This window comes from Nicotiana tabacum, chromosome 22 (genome assembly GCF_000715075.1).
Source record: "Nicotiana tabacum cultivar K326 chromosome 22, ASM71507v2, whole genome shotgun sequence".
Lineage (NCBI taxonomy): Eukaryota > Viridiplantae > Streptophyta > Magnoliopsida > Solanales > Solanaceae > Nicotiana > Nicotiana tabacum.
In genome coordinates this window covers 50,377,670-50,387,139 of record NC_134101.1, presented here as the reverse complement: position 1 = coordinate 50,387,139, position 9,470 = coordinate 50,377,670, and the positions used below count along the sequence as shown (strand labels likewise).

At 30.7% G+C, this 9,470-nt stretch overlaps 1 long non-coding RNA gene across 7 annotated transcripts; it reads left to right on the top strand.

Moving 5' to 3' along the window:
* The first annotated feature begins 2,128 nt into the window (after nucleotides 1-2,128).
* On the top strand, nucleotides 2,129-5,190 carry LOC107799741 (uncharacterized). Of its 7 annotated transcripts, none has more exons than XR_012705073.1 (4): nucleotides 2,129-3,038; nucleotides 3,156-3,234; nucleotides 3,335-3,416; nucleotides 3,665-5,190. It is a non-coding gene; the product is annotated as an uncharacterized LOC107799741 (long non-coding RNA). The 7 variants fall into 7 exon arrangements; XR_001651198.2 differs by having other exon boundaries at nucleotides 2,135-2,505; nucleotides 3,001-3,038; nucleotides 3,206-3,234; nucleotides 3,335-5,190; XR_001651197.2 differs by having other exon boundaries at nucleotides 2,135-3,038; nucleotides 3,206-3,234.
* Nucleotides 5,191-9,470: the final 4,280 nt, after the last annotated feature.

Here is a 9,470-nt window from a genome sequence, read left to right as displayed (position 1 = left end):
ACAGATATCACATTTACACAAAATTTCGTAAAAGGACACTCTAAAAGAAGACCATCTAATTACAAGAAATGATACAATCTTTATAACTTGTAATAACTGAGAGAAATAAAGCCAAATACCCTAGAAATGAGAATGTGTCATTCATATTTTCAGGTCTTACAAAACGTTTAATAACAAATTAAAATCGCAAAATTTATTTATAATGTCTATATTAGACCAACAATTTAAAACAAATACAGATAGAAACAAATATAAACTCAAGGGTTACGTAAGTACTATTTAGAAAAGTACCTAGGACCACTCAATTTCTTCTTTTTCTTTAATTAGTGTGAGATCGAATCTAACTTTTTTATTTTGTTAATTGAAATTCGAGTAAATACAACGTTTAGCAAATTTTAAATGTAATAAGTTTTACTCAATGTGCAATATTTTTGATAGATCATACAGATGGGGCTTGTCAACTTTATTCTTTATCCAACACTGCAGTCAATTAATTGGAGTGAAATACCATTAATTGCAGTGTTAGATAATGGTTTGTGTTTCCCGGAACTTTAGCTAGAGAGACAACAAAAAATGCTAATGACAACTGAAGAAATAAATTCGAGAATTCTTTAGAGTTTTTTTATTTTTTTTGGAACATTAAGTAATGGGAAGCTTGCAAATTTGCCGCTTGAAACTTTATGATGTAAACATAAATTACTTCTGAAAACAAATACATCCCTTGGCTTCATGTTTCCATACCCCCAAAAAAAAAATTATTGACAAAAATAATCTAAAATATTTATTTAGAATGGATGTTAATTTGCCCATACATAAAAAGAAAATAATGAATGCCAACAAGCGTAAAATATAAAGATTGAAACATAGATGAAAATGGAAGAAGAAATAGTTTTTTAACCTTAAGACTTTCTATATAAGATTAGTAAAGGCTAAGCAGAAAATATAAAAGTGAAGAAAAACTACCTTTTGACATATTTTCTTTTCAAATTCATTAAGTGATGAATAAACAACAGCTGAAAGCTCTAACGAGGAGATCTACAAAGTCATTTGTGCAAAATCTTGACAAAATCTCTTCATCTTTTTTGAAAATTGTATTATATCTTATTACTACTCAATATAACCTATTTGTTAAAACTAAATCAATATTGCTTATTAACTTCTTTCTTCAGTAGATATATTTTAGTATTTAAGAAAAGTTGAAGTACTTAAAATACTTATTATATATATCAAACTTTAAAACATTGTATATCGTCTTCGTCTTCACGAATACTAATTTGTGTCTGTCTACCCCTCATCAAACTTTTTGATCCGTCAAAAGTTGGTAGACAGTAACAAGGTATATTTTTCTTTTACAGACATGTCTTGATAATCTAGCTTCGTCTCTTAATTTGCTAGCCTGAGTCCAACAGAAAAAAAAAAAACCTTTTTTAGTTTTTTATCTCTCAATTTTTTCATTTATTTGAGATACAATCATTTATTTGTTTGCATTTTAAAAAAAAAAATCACTTAAACTTTCCCCTTGTCTTTCAAACAAATGCTTTTTTCTTCTTCTTATTTTTGCTGAAATTTTATTCACAAATTTGTCTATTATAACTTTTTTGAAGTTAAAGTAGTTTTAATGTATTCGTACATATGTAAAAAGCCAGTTTTTCCTTCTTATTCAAATGGATTGTTGGTTTTTCTATCTTTTGAATAGTTAATAATTCAAATAGAGGTGCCCTCCAAAAAAAGTTAATTCAAATAGAGGTCAGTAATATCTATTGTGTTTCTCTTTATTACTCGTTAGAAGTTAAAATTTCACCATGTGTTGAAATATTCTTTTCTTCACTCAGGCATAATTAATAAATATGATAGTCATGTATTGGTAAATAAAGGATCTTCTTTTAGCCACCCTTTTCTCCAACTTGGATATTTAGTTTACTGAATACATGACATCTCTTTTTTATTTTATTTTATCTGTTTTGATTTGAGATAAACAAATGTTCCATGAATATTAGTCTTAGTACAGAAACCATAATAAATCACCATTAGATTTTATAAATTCATAATTGTATATCATCAACTCACGATAAATAATATCTTTTAATATGAATTAATATTTTAATTAAAAATTTTAAAATAAGTTCTGATATGATACCGTCGTATATCCATGTATCAAGATCAGTCATTTGGTACATGGATCAAATATATTGCAAGATCTTGATTCTTGAGATACGGAATCCAACTTATTGCATTTTATATATATCTTCAATTGTGAATCGATCCGAACACATACAACACTATTGTCAAACACGTGTACTATTTTATTCTACATGAAACACGTGTACTGTATCTTTAGAAATTAGGAATAATTCGTGATTCGTGATAGTTAAATCGAAATTCATTCTTTCCCTTCTTGATTTACTAATTTTGCTCTGCTTTTGTTCTTCTGAGTTCCTATCATGTTTCATTTTATATATATCTTCAAAATTCATGTTCTTCTGAGTGTGTGTTGGGTTTTTCAAGGTATTACTTTATTTCTACTGGTGTAACCACAATCTGCTGGGTATATCTTTAATTTCTTACTAGAATTTTGCATGATGTCAATAATTGTAAATCATAATTCTTCGTTGTCTTTGATCTGTGTTTCGGTCCTGCTGTTGCGACACAACTGGGTGTGTATATAGATTTTGATTCATCTTCATTCTCTATTTTTTCTTACAGATTACTTTGTTTAGACATCTTCATTCTACTTCTGAAATTCTCCTATGGATTTGCAAGTGTACCATTTTGTATTTTTTGATAGATGAATTATTATTTTGGCTCTTTGTCATTTCTTTATTTTTCTTGGTGAGTTCTGTACATGAATTTGACTACCTGTTCAAACGCCTCTTATGAAAATTCTCTATGCATAGGTAAGCGCTCTACTATAGTATTGCACATATTGATGTAGCTAAGGTGTTTGATAATATGCCTAAAGCAACTTAAAAGTTCGTTTATTTCCTGCCCTTTTTCGCGCAGGAGGTGTACAACATACACATCATTCAGCAACCCAAGAGGTATGTTATTATTACTACTAGATAATATTATTCAATAATATATATTTATTTGCTGTCATGTTAGACAATTGCTTCTGAAATAATTTTCATTTGCTTCCACAAACATTTATTATTTAGCTAAGCTGGATGTCACACTGATAATGACTTTTGGATTATTCTTGTGCAAGGAATTCACCTCGCGAATCCTTAGAGTCAAGTAAGTATATCTGTAAGGTAGTAACTAGGCATCGAATTATACTTTATATCTTTTTTTCTAGAGAACCAATTGCAGCAGATTTGTCATTTTCTTTTTATAGGGTTTCCAGGATGGGATTCTGAGTGTTGCTGATACTGCTATGAATGAGATCCAGCTCCAACTTCTAATTAGTATTCCTTAAAGTATGCCAGTTGATCCTTTTCCTATGTTGTTTCATAACTTTTGTATATTGTCTGATCTTGCATGGTTAGGACAAAGTTCAGATGCAATGTGTTCAACTGCTCTATATTATGTGCTTTTAGTTTTACTACCGTATCCTACAAAAAGAACACATACATATATACACGAATGTATAAAAAATATATAAATTGTTCCTTCTTTTTCCTTTTGCTGCTAACTTTCCTGATTTGCTTTGGTAAATGATACACAGGGTAACACTGTTTCGCTTCAATCATGGATAGTACTTTAGGACTACAAATAATTGTGGAGTTTATGCATACACTAATACAATGTTGTCAAAGGCGCACTTAAGCCCTAAAACGAGGCTCAAATCAAGTTGAGCGCTTTGGCTTGCTTTGTGGGTGCTATCAAAGCTCTAAGTCATACTTTTCCTGTAGTTCTGAAAAGGCGATCTTAAACAATTGATATTTTACTTTATCGTGAATTGTTTATCAAATTTTTTGTCCATATATTTGTTATTGATGCTTATAATAATTAGTCTTGGAATGAGTGATGTGTGGCGTGCGTTGATTTTGAGCTAGGTTCTCTTTTTATTATTTTGAAAAATCTAGATTAGTATTCGCTGAGCAAGCAAAATCAAACACTGCACAATTAAATACAGTATTGAACTATAAATGTGAATGAAAATGCAGTTTCATCTAGATTACTATTCTTACTTATTAACTGCCACTAGATTCGTTTGAAATCTAGATGAGTTTAACATTGCGTAGCCCCGATAAGCTATTTTATCATTTGTTCTTCACATTTGGTCTTTGTAAGTGAGAGTTGGAACTTAAAGTAACATTTGCTTGTAGAGTTACTGTAGTTGGTTCATGTTGTTGTTAAGGTATCTTCATATTAAGGTTTCCTATTTTCCTATACCTTGTCATTGTACATTCATCAAGAGTTTACCTCCCTAAGTGCCGATGAAGTTGTTTCCTCTGGCATCAAGTGGAAGTGGACACTGGATGTATGTAATCATGTTAGATGAAATTTTGAAATATATAGAGCTAATATATATTTTGTCTATAGTATTAGATGCACATTGATAAGCCGGTAAGAGTGATCTTATTTTCGGCGAACATTATTGAATGTTTGAAAGTTCACAACTGATCTCAAAGTTTTGCTATCTTACTTGTGTAGAAGAGGATCTTTAGAAGAGGTGAGGAGAGAAGAAGATATTATTTTAACATTAGAAACTATGAAGAGTACCTATTATCTTGGATTTCTTATATAGGACGTGAAAAAAAGAAGCTAATTTCTCACAAATAACTACTCAACCTAATCTGAATATTACGTGCATATATTCTTTTTATATACTGAGGTGCTTTCTTCCTTTCAGTTTTCCTGTCAGCTTTTATGAGTAAGGCTAGCTTAAAAGTCGACTTCTGTGGGAGCTTCTTGTCAGGCCAACCAAAGGATTAGTTGAAGTTTATATAATAGTGGCTAACTGGATAGCACTTGGCTGAAGTTGTTCTGGAGGCTCAATTGTTTGGACAAGTTAGGAATTACAAATTGAAATAAGATTTTTCAGAAAGAAAAAAAAATCATTTTATTGTAAATCTTCTGTCTTACAAGTGTAGTAGTTAAAGCTGTAAAAAGAAAATCTTAGGAGATGGTAAAGCATAAATAACTGTGCAAAGATTTGCAGTTACTCTCTTCTTTACTTGATATCAGGAAAGATGCATATGCCAATAATGTATACTTATGATTTATTCAATGTTCTGTATTGTGAAATGAGGATTTGTCAAGTCATTCATACTTTTGTTATCCATATTGGGCCCGTGGGCTACTCCTTACTAGTATATATAGTGGTAGTGTGATGCCAACGCGTACTTAGCGTCTCAAATTCATGTGGCAGTTTAGCAATCGAACTATATATCTCTTTGGAGTATTTTGATCAATTGGCTAAGTTGGCAATGACCTGAAAAAATTGCTTATTTTAATCAAGCTACTAGTACTAGGAAAAGGAAATAAAAAGGACAAAAGAAAGAAGCATGTCAAGGTACCTTTGCAGATGGACCAGCCTAGATAGGCAAGTGAAATTGAGATATGCCACAAATTCACTTCATATGTAATTTGATTGGAGAATCCACAAGTGATGATGGATATAAAGAAGCTAAGGATTGCATATTTGTTTCCTAAAATTTGAAAATCATATGTGCAACTTAGCAAAATTTCAAATAACTGTATTTCGAATTTATTATTTGGTCCGACCAATTTATTCCTTTGCATGTTGCCGTACCACGGCTTTTGCCTTTAACAACATTGATTCCCTTCAAAGTAAGGGTGGCAAGTGGGCCGGTCCAGGTTCGGGACCGAATCGGGATCGCAGGCCAAATGGGTCAAACGGGTCAAGACCGTTTGGCCCGATTTTAATGGGCCTGGGCCAGTCATATGCTTTGGGCCCACCAGGTCCGGGACCATTTAGCCCGCCAGGGATCGGATCGGGATCATTTCCCCCCAATTTTATTTTAACCCCAAACTTTTTATAATTATATTTTTTTTCCTATTTTCAACTATAAATACCCCTTCATTCTTTCATTTTTCTTACAAAATCATCAATCTATCACAATCTCTCTCTAATTTTCTTCTATAATTGCTACTATTGCTTACTTTATTGTTACTAAGTGTATAATATATAAGCTATATTCAATATATATACATATGATCACAGCATCAGATGACTCGGCCTCAGGCCTAGCTGGAAAAGCATAAAATCGGGCTGGGCCCCACCACTCTAAACTGTGTCCCTGTGACGGCCTCTAACTGGCTGACCTCCACCTCTAACGGTCTGACCTCTATATATATATATATTATACTATACTATACTATATGTACATCTTATATAGCTTATATACTATACACTTAGTATATATATACTTTTTAGTAGTAACATGAAATGACCAAAGTATGGTACTTTTTAGCTAGTATAAATATGGAATGATAGAAGATCAAGTTTTAGCTCAACTCAGTTTTAGTTGAAACTGTAATCTGAGTTGAGCTAAAACTTGATCTTCTATCATTCCATATTTATACCAGCTAAGAAGTACCATACTTTGGTCCTTTCATGTTACTACTAAAAAGAGTGTATATATATATATATAAATATATATATATATATATATATATATATATATATATATATCGATATAAGATGTATATATAGTATAGTATAGTATATATATATAAGCTATATTCGATAAGCTATATATACATCTTATATACTATATATAAGATGTATATATAGTATAGTATAGTATATATATAAAAGTTATACTATAATAGATTGATGATTTTGTAAGAAAAACTAAAAGAATGATGAGGTATTTATAGTTGAAAATAGGAAAAAAGTGTAATTATAAAAAGTTTGGGATTAAAACAAAGTTGAGGGGGGGCCGTTGTATATATATATATATATATATATATATATATATATATATATATATATATATAAAAGTTATATTCGATATAAGATGTATATATAGTATAGTGTATATATATATTAAATAAAATTTAGGTCACAATTCTATAATAAAATGCATTGCTTTAGATATTTTTTTTAACATCCTTTTGTCTAATTTTTTTTTTTTTAAAAAAAATCGCTGGGCCCACTTAGCCCATTTAACCCTCGGGTCGGGACCGTTTAGCTCGGGATCAAACGGTCCCGGTCCCTACAAAAAGACCGTTTAGTCCGGGACCATTTGGCCCGTTTAATTTGGGACCGGCCCGGAACCGGGACCGTTTGAACCGGCCCACTTAGTCCGTTTAGGCCCGGAACTGGCCCACTTGCCACCCTTACTTCAAAGGGTTTGTTTATTTTTCTTTCTTTTATACATTTGCTAAAAGCTTCTGTTTTCATTTGGGTGGTCGAAAAAAAAATCCTCTTTATTATGTAAATGTATTATTGTAGGAATCGAGAATTCATGTTAAGATAATTGTTTGAGTATAGTAAATGTTATATAAATTTTCTATTTATCTTTAAGTATCTCTCTATATCCAAAATTGTGTATAATGTAACTGCAGCTATTTCACATGATTTTTTCAGAAAAATAAAACAAATCTTACACAATCTTGTAGTCCATTAAACATGTTATTATATGACCCTTTCACGGGAGTACAATAAAAAATTGCACATGAGATCTTTGCAAAATTAATTCTTTATATTCAAATTGTAAGTGGGTATAGTAGATTATTTTATATGTATAATCCAAACCCGACATCATTAAAGTCAATTCTCGGTCAAATTTATAAACTCAAGCTTTATAAAATCAAATCTTTTAATTTTTTCAAAAACTAAAGGAAAACGTGTCTATGCACCTCAGAATAACTTCAAAATTTGTACACAAGTCATAAATATTGTTACGAAGCTGATCAAACTCTCGGAATCCAAATCAGGACCCGGTATCAACAAAAATCCAATTATGGCCAATTTAGGAATTCTTTAAACCTTTAAATTTTTAGTTTCCGTCAAATGAAAATAATTCGAGTCAGGGACTTTCAAATTCGATTCCGGGTTTCAAATCACGATACGGACCCACCGGGACCGTCAGAACACTGATCCGGGTTTGTTTGCTCAAAACGTTGACCGAAGTCAACTGAAATGAGTTTTGAAGCACTATTTCACATTTTAATCAATTTTTCACATAAACGTTTTTCGGATAAATATACAGACTGCGCACGCAAGTCGAAGAATGTTGAATGGTTCTATTTGAGGTCTCATAGCATATAATTAAATGTTAAATTAAAGATGACCTATCGGGTCATCACAGTTTACCACGGTAATGATTTACCAATTCAAAGTTAACAAATTTTTAATTGGTTTGACATCCTACATATTAGATAGAGTGCTAAAGATTACTATCGGTTAATATTTTAAGGGTATAAAGATATTTAACTATCCCTTTTTCAAATATATCTCATACACTACGTAAATCACCTATTTTCACACAATTACATATTCGTTTGTAATTAGGAACAACAATTTCTTTTTAAAGAAAATTATGGACGTGTCTTCCTAATCCAAGTAAGATCAATTTTGTAGGATATGTGAAGTTTAAATCAAAAAAGGATTCCATCATTAGATAATTTACAATTAGATCCTTAAATTATACAAATATTTAAGGACATAAAAGTCAATTAATATTTTAGGGATATTGTAGTTGTTCAAAAAATACGGAGCAACTCCAAGAATGACTACCGGACTTTGAATATTTATAAGTTCATAATTCAACAATTATTCCTGGAGTTTGAATGACCTGAAATAGTAGCTCTCAATTGTTAAAGTATAATGTGAATTCAAAAAAAAACATAAATCGTTCCTGGAATTTCTCGAATTTTGTATTTAAAATTAAAATTAAAAATTATTGAAGTATAATGTGAATTCATAAACTATGAATTATTCCTAGATTTTACAATAGCAAAGGTTCAAAAATTAGTAATTTTTTCCAAATTTTATATTTAAAGGTTAAAAATTACTGAAATATAATGTGAATTTAAAAATCATGAATCGTTTGCTGAATTTTCCTGGATTTTGCACTACAAAGGATTCAAAAACTAGTAATTTTTTTTTATGAATTTTATATTTAAAGGTTAAAATTTGCTAAATTATAATGTGAATCCAAAACCATGAATGATTTCTGTTTTTTTTTAAAAAGAAAAATTGCGCTAGTAAAGGTTCAAAAACTATTAATTTTCCTAGATCTTATATTTAAAGGTTAAAAACTGTTAGAAGTAGAAAGCATGACATATAATCCAAGTCAGTTCAGTCTCTAAAAGGCACTTCCACTAAGGGTAGTTTGGTCATTTCATACGCACATGTGTCCTGTCATTTCCTAAAAGGCCACCGCCTGCTATGTTTGACGTTTTTGGTGACTGTGTCTTTTTGTTTCTCTCTGTTTCCTTCTTCCGTTTTCTTACCTTGGAGTTTGATGACTATGCTACAAACAGACTTTGAGCTGAGTGATGCAAACAACCTCGAAATTCCAAAGTTCATAAATTGAACGCCGTGATATTTA